The following is a 21,122-nucleotide window of genomic DNA, read 5'->3' as shown; positions in this document are numbered from 1 at the left end:
ATATGAATATGGAAAAGAATTCCTATTCAAATCTTATTTGCTCAATATAACACCCCCAGAGGCTCAAATCTCTTAAATATGTATATCTGTTAACATGAATGAGGCAGAGATTACTCCACAAAAATAGGACTTTACAAAATTTTATAGAAAGCCAGAAAAATACAGAAAGACATAACAGGTTATGAGAAAAAATTCCTAATGCCTATACCAAAGGACAGTATATCACAGCAGGTGGCAGCAATCACAGCTACATCTAGGACTTAACATCTTCAGCTGTGACACATTCTAAAACTCCTCATCACTAGCTGTCATAGTCTTATAAATAAATACTGGGGGGCAATGTCCTCAAGTCCCAAGCACAGGGGCTTCTATGAACCAGGGTGTGCCAGCCCTTGCCTTGTTGACTTAACCATTTTTAAAAAGTCAAAATAGATTTGCTTAGATGGAAAAATAAGAAGAGCTAAATGAAGCTGAAAAGAACTCAAAAGACATCAAATGCCAACTGAAGTGAAAGGGAATGTTCCTGCTTCCATGTTGGTGGTGGTGGTGTTATTATCATTATTATTATTATCATTATTATTAACAATGGAAAATGCTTAGTACTTAGCCAAGCAGTATCTGAAAACAAAAGGTAAGATACCTTAGCCTCTGTTTGCAGTGAAGTAATCTGACACTAAACATACACTGTTTCCACCTCAGTCTCCCTCCAATACAGAACAGAAGACTTCCTATGAAGACTTAGATTTGACAAATGAAAGATGAGAGGAGAAGAGTTGACCAGGAATTTGAAATACCATTAAGTCCTTAACTCACAGGCTAATATCTACCACATACACGCTAAAAATGGGATCTAAACAAAAAGAAATCCTTGGAGTTTGAATAGCTATTCCCTCTTCCACAGTAGATTTATCATATCACTTGCTTTATTATAAAAGATTGAAACACACAAGATAGATGATGCTCTTACCCCTTTGGTTGGTCATAAGTTAACCTGAGGAGTTCTCAAAATATTTTCAGGGACAGAGGAAATACTATTTAATTCTCAAAAGCTTAACAACAAAAAAGAAGTAGAGGAGAAGGACAATTCCTAACAAGGAAGCCAGAGAGCAGGAGGGTAATGCAAGCCGTGGCACTGGACCTAGGATAGCCTGATTCAACTGGAGCTTTTCTCAGACTTTCTCAACAGACCTGGGAGAGAATCCTTCTCTAACAGATGTCCTTCCCCAAAGATGAGGTTGCACTCTGCTCCAACAAGTATTTATCTTGTTTGGATAATCTCTGGGCCAGAATACATAGTGAGCACTGTAATGATGTAATATCATTAGTTAAAAGCAGCATGGCAGCAAAATCGTGCAGCACGAAGTACAGGGAACTGTTAGTCCAGAGACCTAGCTTTAAATTCAAAATTCAAACCCTTTGATTCAGAAGGCCTATATGGCTTTGGGTAAAATAGATTTTCACATAGTAAGAATTCCTTTTTCACCTACTTCAGAGGTTTTTTTTTTTTCTTTTTAATATTAAAATGAAATACTGTAAAACTTTTTATATTCGAAAGTGCTGGAATTCTTTGTAAAGTCCCAAGTGACATAACTGTATATACTGTTATGTAAAATCCATCTAATCATTTTATTTTCATTTGATCTGTTCATCAATTAAGTGCTACAATACTTTATCAGGAGGAAAATAGGGTACATTTAATCTTAAATATATGATATTATTCATATTTTAATTTAGCTTTGAAAACCAAAAACAGGGATGCCTGGGTAGCTTAGTGGTTCAGAGTCTGAACCGGCTAAGGTCCTTTGGCTCAGGTCCTGATCCCGGGGTCCCGGGATAGAATTTTTCCAGCCTGCTTAAGATTCTCTCTGCCTCTCCTCACCCCTTTTCTCCCCTCCCTCTAAATTAATAAATATCAAATTAGTTCTTACAACATCCTTGTAAAAGAAAAAGGCAAGGGTAGATATTATCAAACAAAAAAAAGACATGAACACTGTAGGCATTTAATGAATAATAATGTTTTTATTACTAAAATCATAGCTTTTTTATACCAGCATAGCAACCACCAGAAGATTGTGCATAGCTCTGAGTCTCATCCTGAATGCCATAGATTGCTATAGATTCAGGAGAGGGTGAGACAAATGAAAAATCCCTTGGTATAAGTGCATAAAGCTTAGGAAATCTGTGAAAACATTACTAGCAGTTACTGTATTCCTAACAAGAACAAAAGAAGGGCCAATAGTGTGACAGCCATTCTCAAAGGTCTGTGGACTTCCAGACACATACAGCACATTTCACAAAGTCTGTAGAGTCAAAACTACTTTCAAAATAACATGAAGATGTTTTTTGCCTATGTCACCCTGGCAATAATTTTGTTAAATTTGTGATAAATATGGGATATATGCATAAAGTACTGCTGCACAATAAAGTTCAATATTTGTCTTGGGGAAAAGCATATGTGCAACTAGTTGAACTGTAAGTTGAATAAGTTGTCTCTTTCATGAAACACCATTTTTCCTTGAAAGAATAATTAACAAACTATGGTAAATTAGGGTCTTAGAAGGAATTTTCATAAGTGAAAAAAGAAAGCCTGTCATTTAAAAAAAAACAAACAAACTATTCAGAGTGTTTGCTGATAGTGGTAAATTCAAGTTTTTTTTTGTTTTGTTTTGTTTTTTGTTTTTTTTTTTTTTTAATTCAAGTTTATGAGTCAAAATTAAAATTCTGGAAAACATGTATCCACTATTGTAATCCTGACAGCTTCCCAATACTTAAAGCTGGTTCTGATAGTACTAATAGTGATGATATAAAATATAATATTTAAATATTATATAAAGAGACCTATATAACTCAGATCTGTTTACCAACACATGATGTTCCAAAATCATGCATGTGTAAAGGACTCACTCAGAGTGCAAGACAGACCAATGAATTTTTATCAATAAAGTACAAAGAGTTCATTGATGTGATTTCAGATTCCACATTGCAACTACTTTTTTAAGAACTAACATATGCCAAATTTTGGTGTAGTGTCAAAGAAGAAGATCCATAATTATCTGAAAGGTTATAAAAATATTGTACCCCTTCCAAACACATATCTGTGTGCGGCTGGACATTCCTCACATACTTTAAAACCAGACCCATGGGAAGGGAAGGGAAAAAGAATAGGAAGAGAAAGGACATGACAAGATTAAACAAAACCTCTTTGGGGTCCTCAAAACACTTAAGGACACGGGGGGGGGGGGTCCTGAGAGCAAAAAGGTTGATAATCATTAACATATACATAGTGATATAGATATTCATCAAAAATATTAGTATCATAGAGTTACTGTTGAACAAATACAGCCCTAATAAAACTGGTGCAGGCTCTGTTCTCACAGCCAGGTCAGAATTCCATAAACTGTTTTCCTTAATCGATATATGATGCTTAAACAAAAAGAAAACATGTCAATACTGGAAGAAGGCATCCTTTTCTCTCAGTTCCTCCATTAAGGTCTGAAAGATTTGTTAGCTATAGTAGAAAACAAATTCTATGCCACCAGCACTTCATTTTTCTTCTTAGTGAGTCTCTTACTTCATGAAGGCAATCTAAACTCACAAAAACGTTCCCATTACTCTGTAGTGAGCGAAATACTGCTAAGAAAAGCCATGAGCCTAAACATACAGTAGCTTCTTAAATTTACATAAGCTATTGTACAGAATTCACAGAAGCAGTTTATAACACAGCTCTAGACACAATGTTCTTAGGAGCTTTGTCCTGAGTAAATGTAAGCAATGGCTTAGGTGGCCTGGATGGCCAGCTCCCTAACAACCTCTACTACCATGGGGGAACAGGGAAAACACATACTACCTTGGATAAATATAGTGAAGTAACTTGTTGAAAATGTTACTGCCTTCAAGAGTTGTTCTGAAATGTGATGTAATGAATACTGGGTATTATATAAGACTGGTGAATCACTGACTTCTACCTCTGAAACCAATAATACATTATATGTTAATTAATTATAAGTTAATTAATTGAATTTAAATAAAATTTTTAAAAGACATTAAAAAAGAGCTGCTCTGAAATTTTTTAGTTGCCACAAAAACAGTAAGTTGAATTACATGATAAAAGAACTTGTCCAAAGGCAAAATACCAAGCTCCTAGATCATGCACACAATACACTGAAACAGTTTTTAATAGTATTAAAAAGATTCTTTCTGGCAAGAGTTGCAATAACTTATACTAGACAAAATAGACTTTAAAATAAAGACTGTAACAAGGGACAAAGAAGGACATTATACCATAATAAAGGAGACAATCCAACAAGAAGATAAAACAATTGTAAAAATTTATGCACCCAACATGGGGGAGCACCCAAATACATAAAAACAGTTCATAACAAACACAAAGGAACTAATTAATAATAATACAATAATAATAGGGGACATTAACACTGCACTTACATCAATGGACAGATCATCTAAACAGAAAATCAACAATGAAGCAGTGGCTTTGAATGACAGACTGGACCAAATGGACTTAACAGACATATTCAGAACATTCCATCCTAAAACAGAAGAATATATCTTCTTTTCAAGTGCACATGGAACGTTCTCCAGACTAGATCTCATTTTAGGCTACAAAACAAATCTCAAGAAAGTCAAAAAGACTGAAGTCATACCACATGTCTTTTCTGATCACAACACTATGAAAATAGAAATCAACCACAGTAAAAAAAAAATCTGAAAAGATGACAAATAAATAGGGGTTAATTCAATGAGGTAATAAAAGGAGAAATAAAACAGTACGTGGAAACAAATTAAACAGTCCAAAACATAAGGAACACAGCAAAAACAGGTCTAAGGATTTTTATAACAATACAGGCCTACCTCAAGAAGTAATAAGAATGTCAAATAAACAACCCAACTTTATACCTAAAAGAACCTAGAAAAAGAACAACAAACAAAACCTAAAACCAGCAGAAGGAAGGAAATAATAGATTACAGTAGAAATAAATGATATAAAACTAAAAATACAATAGAACAGATAAATGAAACCAGAAGCTGACTTAAAAAAAATTAAAATTGATAAATCTCTAGCCAGACTTATTAAGAAAAAAAGAGAAAAGACCCAAATTTAAAAAAAACACACAAATGAAAGAAAAGTAACACCACCACAAAAATATAAACAATTGTAAGAACACATTATGAGCAACTATATGCCAACAAATTTGAAACCAAGAAGAAATGGATAAATTCCTAAAAACATATAAACTACCAAAACTGAAATGGGAAGAAAAGAAAATTTGAATAGATCAATAACCAGCAAAGAAGTTAAATCAGTAGTCAAAAAACTCCCAACAAAAGTCCAAGACCAGATGGCTTCACAGCCAAATTCTGCCAAACATTTAATATTTATTCTTCTCAAAGTTAATACCTATTCTTTTCAAAGAATCCCAAAAATAGAAGAGGGAGGAAAACTTCCAAATTAATTCTAAGAAGCCAGCATTACCTTAATACCCAAACCAGATAAAGACACCAGAAAAAAAGAGAACTATAGGCCAGTATCTCTGATGAACATGGATGCAAAAATTTCCAACAAAACACTAGCAAACAAGATCTAACAATACATTTAAAAATCATTCACCACAATCAAGTGGGATTTATTTCTGGGTTGCCAGGATGGTTCAATATGCATAAATCTTTCAACGTGATACATCACATCAGTAAAAGAAAGAATAAGAACCATATGATCATTTCAACAGACACAGGAAAAGCATTTGCCAAAGCACAACATCCATTCATGATACAAACTTTCAACAAAGTAGGTTTAGAGGAAATATACCTCAACATAATAAAAGGCGTCTATGAAAAACCCACAACTAACATCGTTCTCAATGGGGGAAAATGGAGAGCCTTTTCCCTAAGGTCAGGAACAAGACAAGGATATCCACTCTCACCACGTTTATTCAACATAGTATTGGAAGTCCTAGCCACAGCAATTGGACAACAAAAAGAAATAAAAGTCACCCAAATCAGCAAGGAAGAAGTCAAACTTTCACTACTGGTAGATGATATGATACTCTATATAGAAAGCCCAAAAGACTTCACCAAAAAACATTTAGAACTTATAAATAAATTCTACAGAATCAGAGGATACAAAAATAAATGTACAGAAATCTGTTGCATTTCTATACACTAATAATGAAGCAACAGAAAGAGGAATTAAGAAAACAATGCCATTTACAATTACACCAAAAATAATTAGATACGTAGGAATAAACCTAACTAAAAGAGGTGATAGACCTATATACTCTGAAAACTAGAAAATATTGAGGTAAGAAATTGAAGATGACATAAAGAAATGGAAAGACATTTCATGCTTATGGATTGGAAGAACAAATATTGTTAAATTGTCTATACTACCCAAAGCAATCTACACCCTTAATGCAATCCCTATCAAAATATCAACAGCATTTTTCACAGAAAAGAATAAACAAATCCAAAATGTGTATGAAACCACCAAAGAGGGGATCCCTGGGTGGCTCAGCGGTTTGGCGCCTGCCTTTGGCCCAGGGCGCGATCCTGGAGTCCCAGGATCGAGTCCCGCGTCGGGCTCCTGGTGTGGAGCCTGCTTCTCCCTCTGCCTGTGTCTCTGCCTCTCTCTCTCTCTCTCTCTATGTCTATCATAAATAAATAAATCTTTAAAAAAAAAAAAAAGAAAAAAGAAACCACCAAAGACCCCAAATGGTCAAAGCAATCTTGAAAAAGACAAACAAGGCAGCCCAGGTGGCTCAGCGGTTTAGTCCGCCTTCCGCCCAGGGCCTAATCCTGGAGACCTGGGATCGAGTCCCACATCAGGCTGCCTGCATGGAGCCTGCTTCTCCCTCTGCCTGTGTTTCTGCCTCTCTCTCTCTCTCTCTCTCTCTCTCTTTCTCTGTGTGTGTGTCTCTCATGAATAAATATATAAAATATTTTTTAAAAAAAGAAAGGAAAAGAAAAGAAGAAAAGTTGGAGACATCACAATTCCGGACTTCAAGTTATATTACAAAGCTGTAGTAATCCAAACAGTATGGTACTTGCACAAAAACACAGAGACTAATAGAACAGAATAGAAAACCCAGAAATAAAGCCATGATTATACAGTTACTTAATGTTTGACAAAGCAGGAAGGAATATCCAATGGGAAAAGGCAGTCTCTTCAACAAATGGTGCTGGGAAAACTGGACAGCAACATGTAAAAAAAATGAAACCAGACCACTTTCTTACACCATACACAAACATAAATTTGAAATGGATTAAATTCCTTAATGTGAGACCTGAAACCATAAAAATCCTAGACTAGCACACAGGCAGTAATTTCTCTGACATTAGCCATAGCAACCTGTTCCTAGATAGGTCCTTAAGGAAAAGGAAACAGAAGCAAAAACACATTCTTGGTACTATGTCAAAATAAAAAGCTTTTGCACAGCAAAGAAAATGATCAACAAAACTAAAAGGCAATCTACAAAATGGGAAAAGATATTTGCAAATGACATATGTGATAAAGGATTAGTACCCAAAATATATAAAGAACATATGAAACTCAACACCTAAAACACAAATAATCCAAATTAAAAAATGGGCAGAAGACATGACATATATTTCTCTAAAGAAGACATCCAGATGGCCAACAGGCACACGAAAGGATGTTCATCACCACTTACCATCAGGGAAATGCAAATCAAAACTACATTGAGGTATCTCACACTTGTCAGAATGACTAAAATAAAAAACACAAGAAACAGCAAGGATGTGGAGAAAAAGGAACTCTCATGTACTACTGTGGAGAATGCAAATTGGTCCAGCCACTCTGGGAAACAATATGGGGGTTCCCCAAAAGGTTAAAAATAGAACTACTCTATGATCCAGCAATCACACTATTAGGTATTTACCCAAATGATATAAAAATACTGATTTGAAGGGACACATGTCATGTATCCCAATGCTTATAGCAATATTATCAATAACAGCCATATTATGGAAAGAACCCAAATGCCCATCAACTGATGAATAAAGAAGTTGTGGTATATATCTACAATGGAATATTACTCAGCCATTAAAAAGAATGAAATCTTGCCATTTGCAACAATGTGGATGAAGTGTATTATGCTAAGCAAAATAAATCAGAGAAAGACAAATACCATATGATTTCATTCATGTGGAATTTAAGAAACAAAGGAACAAAGGGGAAAAAAGAGAGATAGGCAAACTAAAAAACAGACATATTAACTATAGAGAAAAAAAATTATGGTTCCCAGAAAAGATGGGTGAAATAAGTGATAGGGATTAAAGAATGTACTTTTGTGATAAGCATCTGGTGATGTATGGAAATACTGAATCGCTATACTGTACACATGAAACTAATATAAGATGGTATGTTAACTAACTGGAATTAAAATAAAAACTTACAAAATTAAAAATTAGCAGCTCCTGGCTGGCTTAGTCAGTAGAGAGTATGAGTGTTGATCTTGGGGTCATCAGTTTGATCTCCAGGTTGTGTATAGTGATTACTTAAAATCTTTTTAAAAATTTAAAAATAAATTTTTTTTTTACTTATACATAAAAAAATCAAACATTGCCTCTAAGTCTGAATATTTCTAGCAAACATAAAAGCTCTTGGAGAAAACTAGTACAAATAGATATGCACACAGAACCCAAGAATAGTGCTTAGAAAGAATTAAGAGGTAAACCAACAGTATTGGATTTATATATGTGACAGCACTAAGAAGCAACCACACTTCTGCCACTTAGATAAAATCAAAATAAGCAGCCCCTCATAGACAGTCTGCTTACAACTCACCCCATCCTTCATCAATGTATCTTAAATGCACCTCCAAAATATTCCTCCATGTTTGCTATTCAAATCATACTTTGTGTGATATTGTGATAAAAAAAAAAAAAAAGAAACATATTTAATCTTTGATCCAGTTCCTGGCAGAGAGCTTCTAAAACCCTAGGAATTTCCTGAGTGATATGGGTGAGAAGAGCACCATTGTGTGAAATATTCGGTCTCAGTTCTTAGCTCTTGACACTAGAACTTCGAAGACTCCTAGAAAAGTATCCTTTGTATGCTAATCAGACTGGTAGCTGGGGGCCCCTTAGACAGCTTCAGGATAGGTGCAGGTTACCAGAGAGCCCAAGGCATGATTAGAGGGTTGGCACTTCAGCCCCACCTCTGGCCTCAGTGGAAGGGAGAGGGGCTGGGGATTGAGTTAAATTGCCAAATAATGATGATTTATTCAACCATGTGAACAATCAAGCCTCCATAAAAGCCATTAATGCAAAATGGACAAAGTTCCTAAAAATTATAAAAAATCATAAAAATCCTAGAAGAGAGCACAGGTAGTAATTTCTCTGACATTGGCCATAGCAACATTTTTCTAGATAGGTGTGCTGAGGCAAGGGAAACAAAAGCAAAAATAAACTATTGGAACTACATCAAAACAAAAAGCTTCTACACAGCAAAAGAAACAATCAACAAAACTCAAAAACAATTTATTGAATGGAAGAATTATCTACAAATGACACATCTGATAATGAGTTAGTATCCAAAATATATAAAGAATTTATAAACTCAACACCCAAAACACAAATAATCCAATTAAAAACTAGGCAGAAGACATGAGCAGACATTTCTCTAAGGAAGATATCCAAGATGGCCAACAAACACATGAAAAGATTCTCAACATCACTCATCATCGGGGAAATGCTAATAAAAAGTACGAGCTATCACCTCATATCTGTCGGAATGGCTAAAAGCAAACACAAGAAGCAAGTGTTGGTGAGGATGTGGAAAAAGGAACCCTTGTGCACTGTTGGTGGGATGCAAACTGGTGCAATCACTGTGGAAAACAGTATAGTAGATTTTTCAAAAAATTATAAACAGAATTATCACATGATTCAATAATTCCACTACTAGGTATTTACCCAAAGAATACAAAACACTAATTCAAAAGATATATGCACCCCTATGTTTATTGCAGCATTATTTACAATAGCCAAATATGGAAGAAGGCCAAGTGTCCAAGGATAGATGAATGGATAAAGACGTTGTGGTATATATAATGAAATATTACTCAGTCATAAAAAAGAATGAAATCTTGTCATTTGCAATGACACAGATAGACCTAGAGAATATAATGGTAAATAAGTCAGAGAAAGAAAATACCATATGATTTCACTTATATGTGAAGTTATGAAACAAAACAAATGAAAAAGGGAAATAAACACAAACCAAGAAAATAGACTCTTACCTAAAGAGAACAAACAATAGGTTACATGAGATACCAGCCATAATGCTGCTACCCATTACTATGTAAGACCTAGTGTTTCAACAGACAATGATTCCTTCCCTTCTGGGTCTCCAGCATTAATCTATGGGGTCTGCAGCAGAGTCTTTGCAAACATCATCTGCAAAATTTTCATCCAGAAAATTACCTAAAATATATGCCCTAAATATTAAACTTTTAACATGACAAGGCAGATTGGAAGAGGAAGAACTAATCTACACAGGCATTCAATTACCTCTTATTATATAAACATTTCTATATATATATATATAGAATATAAAGATCTATATTTTCAGGGGGAAAAATGCCCTTATTCTCCTAGTCATTCAAAAACATCACTAAATATTATTCATGATAAAAAGATTAATGTCCTTTACAAAAGTATCCCCCTAAAAGTGCTCATTTAGAAATATATAAATAAATTATGGCATGGCCGTTATTATGCCAGCATTAGAAAAGATGTTTTATGGGGTTTTGTTTTGGTTTGGTTTTTAAGTAGGCTCCATGAAATTCAGTTTCTAGTGCGGGGCTTGAACTTACAGCCCTGAGATCAAGACCTGAGCTGAGATCAAGACTTGGATTCTTAACCAACTGAGCCACCCAAGTGCCCCTAGAAAAGATGCTTTTAAAGAGCATTACTGAAATATAATAAATATGAATACATATATAATAGTAAGTGAATATGAATACTGCATTAATAAATTTAAAACAGGTGCAAAATTATATAGAGAGGGAATGTCAATTCTATAAAAATATATTTAAAAATGTGGAATAAAGGAAAGGGAATCTCTAAGTTTTTGTAATTATAAAAATATGCAATCTTTAAAGTTAAAAAAAAAACCTGCAGTCAGAATAATATTAGGTAGCTCCTATGAATTGGGGAAAACAGTTTAAAAGCAGACTTATGTCAGATTTATTCACTCCTCTGTAAAGTCTTTTTGACAAATTTCGCTTAGTAAGTGCGAGTAGATTTCTCAACAGAAAAACATTTGGGCCATTATTGAATGAAGGGCTGTTGCCAGGACTTACTAATGGAATCCAGCAGATGGGAAAAGCCATCTACTCTACTATAGTATGATTTTCCCTTTACCAATCACCACAACCATTTTGTGGCTGGGGTTATGTTCCAGTGATGTGTTTTGGCTGCTCGAGCATTATTCTCTGCTATGAAGAGCACAATAGCATCTGTTAACTTTCAGGTACTTGAGCTAAATCTCAGTCTGGGAGGCATTATATATTTTTTCAAATATCCTGGAAGAAATTGTGGGGGAGGAGGATGAGGGGAGAAGAGCGAGGGCATAAATGAACTGCTCAAACAAATAAATTCAAACTTGGGTAGTTTATTGTTCCTATACAGACTACTTAATAATCTGTACACAAACTGAATTTCAATGATTTTATGAATCACTGAGTTTCAAAGGTTTGTAAAGCTGTGTTCAAAGGTACAAAAGAGGAGCACCTGGGTGGCTCAGTCTGCTAAGTGTCTGCCTTTGATTCAGGTCATAGTCCTGGGGTCCTGGGATCAAGCCTCATGTCAGGCTCCCTGCTCAGCAGGCAATCTGCTTCTCCCTCTCCCTCTGCTGCTCCCCCTGCTTGTGTGTTCTCACTCACACATTTTTCTCTCTCAAATAAATACATAAAATCTTAAAAAAAATACAAAAAAAATTTATAGGACTTTTAGGTATGGTTTTACTGGGAAGTATTGACATAGAGGAAAAATTAAATTATATACCAAGGAAAAATGAAATCCCCTAAAATGCTAATGTGATCATGGATAACAGAGAATTCTGTTTTAGTTCTAAAGCATTTAAAAAAAAATATTTATTTATTTGAGAGAGAGAGAGAGAGAACAGGGGGAAGGGCAGAGCAAGATGGAGAGAAACTCAAGTAGATTCCCTGTTGAGTGCAGAGCTTCATATGGGGCTTGATCTCAAGACCCTGAGATTATGACCTGAGCTGAAACGAACAGTCAGATGCTTATCCAAATGAACCACCCAGGTACCCCAGTTCTAAAGCACTTCTTAAACTAAATGGATTGACATAGTTTTATTCTTTATGCTTAACATTACAATAATAGAGATGTCAAAACATTTCAAAGGATACATTCCAACTCGTTCAATACACTGTTTTAAACAACAGAAATAGGGGCACCTGGGTGAAGCAGTCAGTTGAGCATCTGACTTTTGGTTTCAGCTCAGGTTGTGGTCTTGGGGTCGTGGGATTGAGCCTGGTATCCGGCTCTGTGCTCCGGGCAGAGACTGCTTAAGAATCTCTCCCTCCTTTTGCTCCTCACCACCGCCCCCTCCCCATTCTCTCAAATAAATAAATCTGTAAAAAGAAAGAAACATTCCAAAGCACACTCCTTTAAAATTCCTATTACACAAAAATGCCCTGATACTTATAGTACCTGTGAGGAGGTGGGTTTCATGGAGAACTTTACCATAATTATCAATATTACTTAAACTTGTTAGAGGATGTTAGCTTATATTTCACCTATGTACACATTCTTACAAAACACAGAGACAGCAACAGGAACTACTTTGAATGGTCTATTTTGCCAACAGATGGCCAGTTCTTAGAAATACATCTTTATATGTGTTCACTTCAGCTTCTTCTCTCAGGACTGGGGCTGTTACCAGGGGTTCCTAACATGATAAAGTAGAAAGAGTATAAACTTAGAAACAAGACAGGATTTAAAGCCTGTTATCTACCAATTATCAGCCTCGTGGCCCTGGACAAGTGATTTAAAGTCTCTGAGCTCAGTTTTCTCAACAGAATAATCTATCTTCAAGAATTATATATAACAATTGCCAGAAATGTATACAACAGGAAGAGTACGGCATGGTCAGTTCTCACATTGTGGTCAGGACGGGAACAAGAAAACTCCTAAAGGAAAACTGCCCTACTTTTGGAAAACTAGCTGACAACATGGTAGCACAAGGAGAATTTTCTGAGCATCATATCAAAGAATAGTCAAAGGGCCAGCCTGGGTGGCTCAGCAGTTTAGCGCCGCCTTCAGCCCAGGGCTTGATCCTGGAGACCCGGGATCGAGTTCCACGTCCAGCTCCCTGCGTGAAGCCTGCTTCTCCCTCTGCCTGTGTCTCTGCCTCTCTCTCTCTCTCTCCCTGTGTGTGTGTCTCTCTCAGTAATAAATAAATAAAATCTTTAAAACAAAACAAAACAAAGACAGGTCAAAAATTGAGCCTATGAAACTCACAGTGTGCTAGCTAATAGGACAGATGCTGAAAATTAGCAATAAAAACAAATAGTCCTTTACCTTCAAAGAGTTCAAAATTTCCCATGAGAGAAATCTCCAATTTCCTAAACTATTTTATTAAAAGCATCTATAATACAAAGTCAAAAACTGGCTGAACAAGATCTCAAAGCAAAGAACCACTAGCATGTTGCAATTTACATGCAAAACAAAAGCTCCCCTTAGCTAAAAGTCAGCCCTGGTCATCTACATAAAGGCAGCAAGATCCTGAGACATTTTGACCCAAGCACTGCAGAACTGCTTGGCATTTTAAACAAAACAGTTGCTTAGGAGACAAATAAGAACTTCATGTGGAGTGGCTATGATGCCAACTACTAGCGAAACAGGCACCCTGACTACTTGGAGAGAAGGCACAGAAATAACAAGATGACAAGGTGGCAAATGTTTATTCTGCCTCCACAATTAAAGCCACCACGTAATCCTATCAGCTATGCTTCTTGCTGCTCTTCCAACATGCCACATTCAGTGCCTCTTGGGGGCCTCTGTACTCACTGTTGTCTCCCAAGAAGATTCTTACTCTAGATCCCTAGGCAAACTTACTTACAGTCATTATAAAGTATATTTCCTCAAGAAAAGATATTAACAATTACGGAAATACTTGAGTAATATTCAAACATGTTCACCTATTATAGCAAACCTTTTCTCCTTTTTATTAGCATGGCAAAATCACTACATGGTCCAATCTTGACAATGTTTCCCCAAAATGAAAACATAAGCAGAAAAGATATAAGAAAAACAAAACAAAACCCACAACACTATACAGAATTGAAATGACGACAGAGTGGGCCACTTCCTGATCACTCACTCACATGTCACTTAAGCTATCACTCCCAACCCCCAGCAATGAAAACTCCCCTCCTAAAAGCAGGACAACGGTCCCTAAATATCAGCCTGCAGAAAGAACACTGCCAGCTCAGGACTAAGTTTTCAACAATCAGAGGCAAAAGAAAGAAAATGAAGACCACCAAGTAATCATAAAATTAAATTTTAGTCTATGTAAACTCTGTAAATTTTGCATACTTATTCTTGATCGTCATAATTAGCTTTACAATCAAACAAAAGGTGGCAATAAAAATTCAGAAAATATGGTACAAAATATGGGATAATCGAGTGGCCTACAGGGTTAAGACATCTCTGTCTCCAGGGAAAGGGGGTTGTGTACAAGTGTAAGGAAATGTAGAATAATACATTAAGTTGTGTGAAGTTACAGTTTCTGTAGATAAAAAATAAAATATTGACAATTTCAAACATTTCAACCTAATACAATATTTTTCTAAAGAATGGAACGTACCAAAAAAAAAAAAAAAAAAAGAATGGAACGTACCACAATTATGTAGTACCAAAAGATAATCCTCAGATGTTTCTATCAGACTTTAAGAGTAACAAAACACATGATTTCAAAAGAATCAAAGTCTTGACTATCATTTTACAATCCCAATGCTTATAGCACACTCAGATGCCTCATCATAAGACTTCATGCCAGCCACTGATTCTAAAAAGTACAGAAAGCAATCATATAAGTTAAAAGTTAGCATTTTTCCCTCTAATTCAATCAAACATTTATGAAGCCAGTAGCATAACAAAAGCAAGGTGTTTTTTTATTTTTATCTCCCATTCTGCAATAAAAGTCAACACCATTGGAGCTTCCAATGGAATTTACTGACAGAGAAATCAAGCTAAACTGAGAATGCCTGACAATTATTACTCAGCTGAGTGCTAGATAAAATATCCATTAAATCTGAGTGCCAACAACATTTAATGTTTTATGTCCACATAATGCAGGAAAACAGGCTGTGACCTATCAACAGACATTCCTAGCCAATCTACTTAGTAATCTGCTGAAGTTGTTGTTTTATTGCTTAAACAGACAAAAATACAACTGTGCTTATTATGAAAGTGTAATATTACCTCAAGCAAATAAGATTTGATGGAACAAAGAGAAGAAAGAGATCACTATGTAAAAATTAATAACATTTGGAGCATGACATGCAACAGTCAGTCATAAAACGGCAATTGTTTTTTAAAACTGGCAGGGAAATTTTTACATAGGGGAAACACTGTTGATGAAGGATGTTCCTATACTTCAATGTTTTGCTTTTCAATGAAAGGCTAACATGGGGCAAGGGACTAGACTACATAGTATCCTCTATTACATATTCATAATATTCAAGTTTGAATGAAACTTTAGGGTTTGAAAGAAAATTTAGGACTACTAATGAGAACATGATAAGCCTCAGAGAGATTACATGACTTTGTTCTCCAGCGCCACATAGCTATTAACAGCCAAGGAAAGACCAGAACAAGGTTTCTGGTTGCCACCATTAAAAGTCATGTACTCATTACCATCTGGTAAAATAAACAAATGGGTGCTTTCAATATTTAAAATAAAATTGTTATCTTATTGATTGATTTCTAAAGATTTTATTTATTTATTCATGAGAGGAACAGAGAGAGAGAGAGAGAGAGAGAGACAGGCAGAGGGAGAAGCAGGCTCCATGCAGGGAGCCCGATGTGGGACTCTACCCCATGGCTCTGGGATCATGCCCTGAGCCAAAGGCAGATGCTCAACCACTGAGCCACCCAGGTGTCCCAATTGTTATCTAACTTAGTACTTAGATAATATTTGTAAAGTTTGAATCAATAAAAGGCATCACTATTATATTTGGTCAACATATCCACTAATCCTTAAAATAAAAGAAATAAAATGATGACTGGCAGATCTATACCAATTCTGTTAGAAAGGAGGGAATTACAGTATGCCAGAGACTAAAGGGCATAATTCTCCCCTAAAACAACTACCTACCAAAGGTAAGTGAAACATTTTTAAATTCTAAAAAATGTCCTTTTGTTAGAGGAACAAATGCAAAGTGCCCAGGAACCAGTTCGTACACTAGTAGCACTTACAATGACTGAATGACAAAGGCTAAACTTCAGAAAATATCACAGGAACTATCAAGCAATCCCAGAAGAAAACAAAAATCTCTAATGAAGTGAAATCAGTGGGTGGTTCCAGTTGTGGGAAGATGTGCTTCAGACTGATTCAGCATGCAACTACATCATAAACATGAGCATTTTAACCAAAGGAATGTGAAACAGAGAAAACCGCTTGGGAAAGTAATCAAATTTTGTCAGATTTTCATTTCTGAGATTACTTAATTATGCTTAATTATGCTTATATGTATACATTTTATTCTTTAAAATAACTAAAATATTTTGAAATAGGTTAAATGGGTTAAATAACTGTCAAACGCCAAGAATAATCTGTAAGTAAGGCAGCAATTTCTATCTCTTCCATCTCTATATTTAAATATTTAATTCATTACTAAATCAATTATAATATTAATATAGACAGATTGTCTAAAAAAATAAATTGCTGTAACATTGCCTGAAATATACTCCTAATCTAACCCTCAAGGCACTCAGACATTACAGAGATAGGGATCAAGGTCTAAGCTGTCTTTAATTTCAAAGAGATGCTTAGCAGCTCATTACTGTACTGCACTTGCTGAATTGATGATTTATAAAGAGTTTTCCAGACAGTTCAGATTAGAGAAAATTAGAGCCATGGCAGGGCTTTAATCTGAATATTGTCAATTTTCAAACTTGTAGGTGCGGTCACCTTTGTAGTTGGGTAAACATGCTACAGATGAGTATCTGGATCTTTCAACCTTTCTATATAATTATAAATCATAAAATTATAGTTGAAGAATTAGAAATAAAAATTTGGTCCACTAGGGATGAACTCAACATATCACCACATGTCATTTTAGGGTATTTGAAATGCCAAAAATCCATTCCTGAGCCCCTAAGTTAGAAATCCCAATCTTTTCTGGCAAATTCTCATATTTCACCCAAGTAGAAACAGAAGCCAAAATCAGTCAGAAAACTGAAAAAAGCGGGGATGAAAGGGTGAGGTGGGTGGTGCCTGGGTGGTTTACTGGGTTTAGCATTTGACTTCAGCTCAGGTCTTGATCTCGGGGTCCTGGATCAAACCCTGCATTGAGCTCCCCACTCAGGGAGAGTCTGCTTCTCTCTCTCCCTTTTCTTTTCCCTCTCCCCCCACTCGTGCCCTCTATCTCTCTCTCAAATAAATAGGTAAAATCTTTGAAAACCAAAAACCCCAAACAACTGATAAGGGACATCTAGGCCAGGACTTTAGTCAGAGTCTATTTTCCAGTAGTAAAGCAGATTCCACTTTAGAGTGGGTTCAAAAGATTTTGTAATTGTTTCTGCTAGATGCCTGAGACCCACTTTGATTTTAAATTTCTGACTTAGCATAAGACACACATGTGACGGCAGTCCTATGGTTAGAACTGTTAGGATGACTTTCTCTTATTACCTATCCCCTTTCCCCATTCCAGCCCAGACCCAGGTAGCAAGCCCTCTCGTCCTTTGCCTGTTATGGTCAGCTCTGTGTGTCTGTGGGATCCTATGAAGTTCCCTATTTCCCAGCATATTTACCCCAAACAGCCACAGCAGGAGATCTCCTCTACCAACGTGAGGTTGTGAGGTTGTTTCTCTCTGAATCCCCCCTGGATTAGCTCAACTATCAACCTTCTACCTATTCTTCAGGATTATATCACAATAAGCACAAACATTCTCTCCATGCAAACACTGCTCTGAGTGCTCCACACAATGTTTTAATTCTCAAAACAACGCCACGTGGCTGATGATGCTATAGCCGTACTGTGTAAACACAGCTATCAAAGCAGGGAGGTCGGGATCCCTGGGTGGCGCAGCGGTTTGGCGCCTGCCTTTGGCCCAGGGCGCAATCCTGGAGACCTGGGATCGAATCCCACGTTGGGCTCCCAGTGTATGGAGCCTGCTTCTCCCTCTGCCTGTGTCTCTGCCTCTCTCTCTCTCTCTCTCTCTCTGTGACTATCAAATAAAAATTTATAAAAAAAAAAAAAAAAGCAGGGAGGTCTCAGAGCTCACAGAGAGCTGCAGCCAGCTGATCAGGACTGTAGGCAGGGACAAACATTTGATATGGCTTTGCCCCTCCATGAGTGTGGAAGGTTGATTTTTGTTGTTGATGTTCTTTTGTTTTAAGTTATTTTTACTTACTTAACAGAGAGAGCCAGAGAGCACAAACCAAGGGTTGGGGGGAGGCAAAGGGAGAAGGAGAAGCAGACTCTCCCCTGAGGAAGGAGCCTAGTGTGGAGCTCCATACCAGGATCTGAGCCAAAGGCTTAACCGACTGAGCTACCCAGGCATCCAAGGTTGATTGTTTTATCAATTATTTCTGGTTCTTTTGCAAATGGAGGATTATTTGGTAATCTAATCCATCACACCTTGACACTCCATGTCTCTTTAAAATACTTTTTCTGCCCAAATTAAAAAAAAAAAAATGTGTTTGAAAATGAAAAATTACCAATATACAAAACAAAACGAAGATCACGTGATAACAATCTTATATGTTTTCTTATAAACTTTCAACTTACTTTTAAAACTCTCCAACAAAACTGACTTGACAGCATGAGTATGTCAACTTCAAGTGCCACCAGCAGCAGTAGAGATCACTATATGGAATATTACTATATCAGCCACTACCTTGTTCATGATGCCTCTTATGTGTTTACAGGGCTGCCCTTAGTGCACACTTGCTTGAGAAACATTAACCTTATCAACTCACCAAGGGAGTTAGGTGCACAGGAAGTACAAAAGCAGTAAACATCATAAAAGTCGATGGTAGGAAAAGCTGGAAATTTTACAAATGTAAATTTAAAAGAAATGCATACATATATGAAGGATGAGAGCTTCAGAGAACAAAGAATGAACCATGAGGGGTCAGGCAAGGCGACTGACAAAATTCATGTTCAGTATATCAGTATAGGAGGAGGTTTGGAATCTGTCAGCACGATTAAAGTGCTGCTGATGAAAACCCCAGTCAGCAAACACATGAGGAGTTAGACATTTGTGAATGTGAATGACCTCAAACTAGGAAGAAAAGTAACAAATACAAATACACACTGCAGTGCTAGGCAAGCAACTGCCCCATTTGGATATCATTACTCTGGGAGCCCTCAGGTCTCCAAAGCATCAGCCATGTCTGTAACATGGCAGTTTCATTTCAACTTTGAACATGTCCTAGGATTTGGCACAATGGTAAAGAAGATTCTAATACAGTCGCAATACAAGACTGGGTGAGCTAAGATATGTATTCAGCTAATTAAAACTGTGTGTTTTCCTATACACATACACATATAGAGAATATTTCCTGGACAAGAACTTAGATTTTCCTTTAACATGACAGTATATATCATATTAAAGTATTTGACTAATGGCTAATTTCAAAGTTACTGATCACCAGGGCTTTCTTGCTTTTGAATCCACAGGTGATTTAAGCCACAGTGGTTAACTCTAAACTAGGCTGGGAAGGCAAGATGAAAGGAGTGAGTTCAGAGAGACAGACAAATAATGAAGCATAATATAAAGTGACAAGTGGCATACTGGTGGTATACTAGAGCTAAGTATACATATAACAAGACAGCAGAGGTATGGACAGGAGGAATAAGTGGTGAGCAGAGATTGGTTCAAGAAGGAAAAGAGAGTAGCACAGGTGAAGCAATAGTTGGCAGAAGTGCATCGAAGTAAACAAGCAGATTACATTCAGAAGGGAAAAATGTTGAATGGATGAAAAGGAGGATTCATGGAGGGTAGTTGAGAGGAATGAAGCTGAAAAGCGAAGCTGGTACGGGATCATGATGGCCTTAAAGTCACTTATCCTGCATCAAGGCTGGAATATTAAGGGAAATGTGTGAGACCCTTTGAGCCCTCATCTTCACCAACCAAGGAAAAAGAAATATTGTGGTAGATTTCTGAGCTTGCAACCCTACAATGAGTCCATCCCCTCACTCCTAGTACCGAGGCCAGGCAACAGTGTTCTTGGAGCTTGCCTAGTTTACCAATACTGCATGCACACTCTCCTTCCTTACAGGTGGCACTCAACCACAAAGTGCTGAAACTGGAGAACAGGAATATGCCATTATGTTGGTTGACATATCATAAGAGGAGGAATAAGGAAATGCTTCAAAACTAAAAATGACCCATCCAGTCTTCTCTCTTACATTTTAATTCAACATTTCTATTAATTACTTTCATAAACAGAAAAAATATAGAGTATTAATCCATGTTCCAGGATCACGTTGTACAGCTGTCTAACTTAGGAAAATACAACTGAAAAACATTTCAGTTAAAAGGAAACCAGAGGCAGGTTAGAAATTTCTTTTCAATTATAAATAATAAAATATTCAGTACACATTTAAGATTTTTTTCACAAAAAACAAAAACAAAGAAGAATTAGATATTAGGAGGGAGGGGCAAGATGGGGGAAGAGTAGGGTCTCCAAATCACCTGTCCCCACCAAATTACCTAGATAACCTTTAAATTATCCTGAAAATCTATGAATTCGGCCTGAGATTTAAAGAGAGAACAGCTGGAATGCTACAGTGAGAAGAGTTCGCACTTCTATCAAGGTAGGAAGACGGGGAGAAAAAAGAAATAAAGGAACAAAAGGCCTCCAAGGGGGAGGGGCCCCG

General features: G+C 36.4%; 1 protein-coding gene across 9 annotated transcripts in view; it reads right to left on the bottom strand.

Moving 5' to 3' along the window:
- KDM4C (lysine demethylase 4C) overlaps nt 1-21,122 on the bottom strand; it is a 408,440-nt gene that overhangs the window by 149,381 nt on the left and 237,937 nt on the right. The gene's annotated exons all lie outside the window — the stretch shown is intronic.

The sequence above is a fragment of the Canis lupus genome, chromosome 11 (genome assembly GCF_003254725.2).
Source record: "Canis lupus dingo isolate Sandy chromosome 11, ASM325472v2, whole genome shotgun sequence".
NCBI lineage: Eukaryota > Metazoa > Chordata > Mammalia > Carnivora > Canidae > Canis > Canis lupus.
Note: the sequence above shows the minus strand (reverse complement) of the source record. Positions and strands in the feature narration are given on the sequence as shown.